This window comes from Priapulus caudatus, unplaced genomic scaffold (genome assembly GCF_000485595.1).
Source record: "Priapulus caudatus unplaced genomic scaffold, Priapulus_caudatus-5.0.1 Scaffold148, whole genome shotgun sequence".
NCBI classification, from domain to species: domain Eukaryota; kingdom Metazoa; phylum Priapulida; class Priapulimorpha; order Priapulimorphida; family Priapulidae; genus Priapulus; species Priapulus caudatus.
Genome location: NW_014577209.1, coordinates 136,560 through 142,828, shown reverse-complemented (window position 1 = coordinate 142,828; position 6,269 = coordinate 136,560). Strand labels below are relative to the sequence as shown.

The window sequence follows — 6,269 nt, the reverse complement described above, 5'->3', positions numbered from 1 at the left end:
AGTATAGTAAAGTATGGTTACCTATACTATTTCTATGTATACACCATAGATAGTGTTTGGGATACCATAGGAAGTATATAGGATAGTCGAGTCGGTGTATAGCTACTGTTAGTGTTATAGGGTTATTAGGGTTATTAGGGTTGGGGTTGTGGTTAGTGTTTTTGCATCATCCTTTGATATACGGAAGGTCTGATGCGGAAGTTGATATGCGTAGTATGGAATATGACCATGCGTAACCACCAGCACCATCAGCAGGCTGTATGCATTCAACTTCGGAGATAGCCAAGTTCGTGCGTGACGTCAGTGTACGTCACGAGCATACTTTGGTTCATAGAAACATATGCCGACCATTTAATGAACTTGCCGTCGCTCTCGCGGTGCAGTGCGAGAAGTGAGAGTTCTAGCCGGAATGTGCATATCGGGAATATATTATTGCGTGGATGCGTGATTGATCTGTCGTAACAATGAACGCGGAAGGTGGATTCTTTTATGACTGGTCATGTGAAGAGTTATCATAATATAGCTATTAATACAATTATATATGAGGATAGGTGTTTGAGTGATTCTGCACACATGTTACATGGGTTTAAGCAGGTGCGTGTTTACAAACACGCGAAAACGTTTGCAGTCGAAACCGCGTGCTAGCGCAGCAACACGCAAAGCAGTGATTTTCAGCACTAGCTGGTTAACTATATATGGTTCGGCCCAGAAGCGTAAATCCGTACCGAGGAGTGGGGGGGGGGTGATCGGCGATAGCCATCCCATACTAGCACGAGCACAAGCCAACAATAATTTACGCAGACACGTGGACACATACACACGCACATACACCCACACACACACACACACACACACACACACACACACACACACACACACACACACATAATTGGACATATTTCGGACACATTTTGGACAAATTTGGACATATAGTAAAATGTATGTATAACTGTATAGCCTACACGTATACAGTATGTCACGATCATTTAGAGTACAGGGTCTCCAAGACTGCATGTGAACTCCAAATGCGAAATGAAATTGATAGACATGGGGGGGGGCGAAATTAACCTTGGCTGCCGCAGGCATGCCCGCGTGCCGTAGGCATGCCAGTGCTAGGAGGGTCTGGGAACATGCCCCCCAGAAAATTTCGAAATATTTAAGCCATTTTCCTGCAATCTGAGGCATACTGTGGGCCATATTCTCATGTCTGATGACACAATCTCAACCCTAGACTCAAACCTACAAGTTAGGATTCAAAACACTTTTCATGACTTTTCAGAGAGCGTACACAGTTAGGTTACTATAGTAATAATACATGTATTAAAACACAGGTAAGAATTGCAATTTCTCACAATTTCACGTGTTTTTGTATGTTTGCAACCATACGTTTTGGCTATTTGTGAGTCTGGAAACATTTTCTTGAAGATTTTATTTGCATGGTCTCATTTCTCATGCATTATGCTGAAATTGAAACATCACATTTCTTTCTTTTTTCTTCTTCTTCTTCCTTCTTTCTTTTTTTTCTCTTTTTTTTGAATCTCAGAGGGGGATATTTGTACAGGCCATCCCCTCCTCCTTCAAGATCGGGGGGATGCATCCCCCCATCCCCCCCCGGGATTTACGCCCCATCCCCCTCTGGTTCGGCCACATATAGCGCGTCGCGTAAATCCATCTTCAGCGTTAGTTACAGGCCGCTTCAGTATAGAGTGCTATATATAGTACTTTCAGATTGACTGAACGGCGGTCCGGAGTGCACTTAATCTATCACCAGCGTATGTACCTGGCTGGAGATCCATCACCGTTGCCCGCGCGCACACACACAACAGGTGACGCCTGTGGGTAAAAATAATATAGTGGCTAAACTGCGGTAATGTGTCTCTCTTTGCGCGCGGTTAGCGGTGTGCAACGCACAATGCTGTATCACCTAGCTCGGCGACGAATTCATGCGATGCTACGTCTTGCTCTTTCTTTCTATATTTTTTTTCTCTCTCTCTCTCGTGCTTGCTCTCGCTCTCAATCTTACTAGATTTCGTCTCTCTTTTTCTCACACACACACACTCTCTCTCTCTCTCTCTCTCTCTTCTCTCGCTCTCTCTTTCCCGATCTCTAGCTCCCTTTTTCCTTCTCCCCCCTCTCTCTCTATCGCTGTTCCTCCCTCTCTATCTCTCTCGCTCTCTCTCTCTCTCTCTCTCTCTCTCTCTCTCTCTCTCTCTCTCTCTCTCTCTCTCTCTCTCTTTCTCTCTCTCTCTCTCTCTCTCGATCGCTTGCTCCCTCACTCCGTTTCTCTGGCTTTTTTTCTTTTTTCTCTCTCTCTTTCCCTTTCTCTCTCTCTCTCTCTTTGTCTCCGTCTATCTCGTCCCTTCACTCTCCGCGACTTACCGGGCAATGAATGCTGCACACCCTCCTACCTGCCCCAGCACTTACGGCTGATCGCCAGTGACAGCTGCCAACTCAATGGCCATCCTCTCTAAGTTATTCTCCGGAGAGAACGCCGGCCGTAGCCGCGCGAAAACTGCGCAACGACGTATGTACGTATTCCATGCGCGAGTCTGCGACAAAGCGGAGTTAGCTGCTGCAACAAGGAGCGAGAATGCGCCGCTAAACGCATCTGAAAGCCGCGCGTCAGAATCGGTCACGAGGGTGAGCCGCCGCTAGCTCTGAATTCGCTGTAAAGTGTGGGATTTGCGCCGCCGCTCAGATATGAATCTCTAACGCGCGGTTTTGTTTCCGCCACCTGGACCCGTGGTCCGTGGTACGTGGGAGCGTGCGGGCAGCGTATGGCTCAAGCGGGGAGCCAATGCGATGGCGATCAGTATATGCAACAAATAATAGGAACGAATAGGCCTAATACCTCTTGATGTATACGTATTATTAGAACTTGAACACATGTGTATGTATATATGTATATATATATATATTTAATATACACACACACATATATATATATATATATATATTGAACATACTTTATGTTAAGTTTATTCATGTGTGTGTGTGTGTGGGCGCGCGCGTGTGTGCGTGTATGTATATATTGATACGCGTACGTGCATGTAATAATATTGCGACGTATATATGTAGGCTGTCGTCAATGGCTTGTTTTTCCGACATAGTCTGTGATATTTACGCATGCATTATGTTCCCGTCGCGCGTAGTTCTCTTCTCGCCACAATGGGAGTATTGTAGCGCACCGAGAACGCGTTACCTCGCCCGTGTGCACCTAATTAGAGAAAATTAAACACGTAAACACACGCGCGGGGGAAAGTGGAACACAAACCAGCTATAATTCTGTGTGCGCTTGATTTTGGCGCGTGAAAGACAAATATTCCGCGAGCTCGCCTGCAGGGTTTTACGCGGGATGTTTGCGCTGGTCGCACCTCCTCGCGAATTCTAATTTATCTGTGATAAATAAGCGCGCGTGAATCTCACCTGCTGTATGCTCGGGCTCGTTGACCGACACCATATCACAGACACTTGGAACGTTTCAATAAAAAAAAACATGGTAAATAAACACGAAATAGCGTCTATATTCTTGTTTTTTTTTGTGCACAGCAGCGTGCGTGCGGTGTGCTTGTGTGTTATAGAGAAGCATTTGAACGGCATTTACAGGAAGTTATCGGCAATAATAGGCGAAAGGGAGTAGAGAAACATTAAGACTCTGATAGTAAATACATTTCCTGTTTATTTACCATCATTTTACTATTGAAATGTTCCAAATGCCTGTGCACCATAGTGCACCATGTAAGCTCCACACACTTACCGCGCGGACCACACACACACACACCCGCGCGCACGGAGCGCCACTAAAATCCTCACAGTAATTAAATTACGTGAGTGACGAGAAAACAATTAGAGCCGCTGGACCATGCTAGTCCGGGCGCGACAGAGCGCGGAGACAGGTGATAAAATACGGGTGCCCCGTCGTATAACGACCAGAACATACCACCAGGCAGCATCACGGCTGAGACGGTAATAGGTACCAATAAAACGCTAATAGTACTGCAAGCGTCCTCTAATAGCCTCGCAATGAGAGGGAGGACGGCGAGAAAGAATTCGACCGTCCTTTCTCTATATTGCCGACGGACTGAAAGCATTCGATGCTGTACCGCACAACACACGTCGAGCGGGACTGCAACTATAATATACTATAATACGGGGGCCGCGCGTTCACGGCGTGGCCGAAAGTTAATCTAACATTCTGTCTCACAATGCCGCGGCTTTTAGCGTCCATCCGACGGCGTGAGCATTCAACTGAACTCCCCGGAGAGAGGCGGTGCAGACTGCAGGCTGGTAGGCTGGCATTTCGCAGCAGTGGCGTTGTTCCTGCCGATCTATAGACAGCCCGTGCCTCCCTCGATTCCACTGCTTCAGCTAATCAAGCGTGCATGCAGTTTTGCAAGCCGATGCTGCAATCAATATATATATATATACGAGGCATGCAGTGACCAGGGACTGCGGCTATGTACGGACGGACGTCTCTACGCGCGAGTTCTGGCGATATTGCAGTGAAATATCCTCCAATCAAGTTGAGATACGCAATTAATCGCAGCGCATGCCTTGATTGCATAATGTAATCCGTAATCTGTTTCGCCTACTATACCGTGCTGCGCGCACGACGGGCTTTAACATTTCCGAATTAATCCGCGCAGACGTATAGAGTGCGAATATGGCCTCGACATATTTCGCTGCAGGCTTATGCTGAAAGTTTAATGTGTACTGAAGGCATTGTGGTCTAATCTGTATGGGTGTCACCGCACGTCCCCGGAAAAAAAGTTTCATAACGAGCACAATTAATCTAATTAGAGCGAATTAAGTAAACACAATTCCCATAAATTGCCTTTTCGATAAGACTTTGCCGCATAAATTGGAGTTCTAATTTCATTAAGATGTTCATTGGCGTCCGTATTTGCATATCGGTGTCATTATATTCCATTACTATGCATCGTCACGCACGGAAGATGCTTTTCGTCTGACATTAAGCAGTAATTTACTCGACAGATGGCTATGAGTGGGAGACTCATCGTTCTCGCTGTCTTTCCGTTCTCGTCTGTAACTGTCACACGCTACAATACACGCGCATATAATATGGATGCTGGTCTATATAAATGCTGGGTATAGTACGCGTGCATGTTTATTTCGTATTCATAGGGGGTGGTTAGGGGTTGATGTGCGGACGACGAGGGGTACTCACACTGATACCGTTGACACACCGAACTTTCAATGCGTTTTGATGCGCATTGATGCGCTTCAACGCGGTTATGTACACACCCGATACGGTGTTTATACGGTCATTATTTTCAATCCACATACGTATGTGGATTGAGCAGTTCGCTTACGGTTCGATTCGGTTCGGTTCGGTTCTGTTTGGCGGTGTGTCAACAATAATTTTACAACACGGTTCTGTTCGGTTTGGGATTGGATGATGAAATCACGTGGTGTTTTCGTGAAGATCCTGTGATTGGATGATGAAATCACGTGGTGTTCTCGTGAAGATCCTGTTGAATGCGTTGTTGGATTTGCGTTCGGTTGCGTTCGGATTTGCGTTTCGGTTGTTTCGGTGTGTCAACGGTATATCACATATGAAATCGAATTATGTCATTCGGTTACAATGCGCATCAATGCCCATTGATGCGCATTGGTCAATACCGAATTCGGTGTATCAAGGGTATTACTGACAAGAATCTCACCATGCATCATCGTCATGCTGGACTCCATCATTTCGCACAAAGGCATTTAGATCGTCATGAAGCCAACACGCACCAGATGCCCCCTGCTCAACCCCTCCCTCTGTTAAAACCCATGCTCAACGCCCTGCTTGACCCCATGCTCGCCCCCTGCTAGAACCCTTACTCGACGATTCTGCTTGACAGCCCCCTGATTGACCTCCTTCTCAACCCCATCTCCTGCTAGAACCCTTGCTCAACTGCCCCTGCTTGACCCCTTGCTCGACCCCCTCCCTGCTTGATCTCCACACTGCTCGACCCCACCCCTTACCTGATCTCCACCCTGCTGGAACTCTCGCCCTGTTTGATCTCCCACTATCATCGGCGCTTTCCCTTTCCTGTACTCCTGTTTGAACCTTCCTCTTGTCTGACCCCTCCTTGTTTGAACCTTCCTCTTGTCTGACCCCTCCTTGTTTGAACCTTCCTCTTGTCTGACCCCTCCTTGTTTGAACCTTCCTCTTGTCTGACCCCTCCCTGTTTGAACCTTCCTCTTGTCTGACCCCTCCTTGTTTGAACCTTCCTCTTGTCTGACCCCTCCCTGTTTGAACC

At 46.8% G+C, this 6,269-nt stretch overlaps 1 long non-coding RNA gene across 1 annotated transcript in view; it reads right to left on the bottom strand.

Annotated features, from left to right (window-relative positions):
• Positions 1 to 3,659: 3,659 nt before the first annotated feature.
• LOC106806217 overlaps positions 3,660 to 6,269 on the bottom strand; it is a 14,235-nt gene continuing 11,625 nt past the window's right edge. The window contains exon 2 of the long non-coding RNA XR_001393513.1: positions 3,660 to 4,403. This is a non-coding gene — a long non-coding RNA (uncharacterized LOC106806217). The remainder of the gene's footprint in view (positions 4,404 to 6,269) is intronic.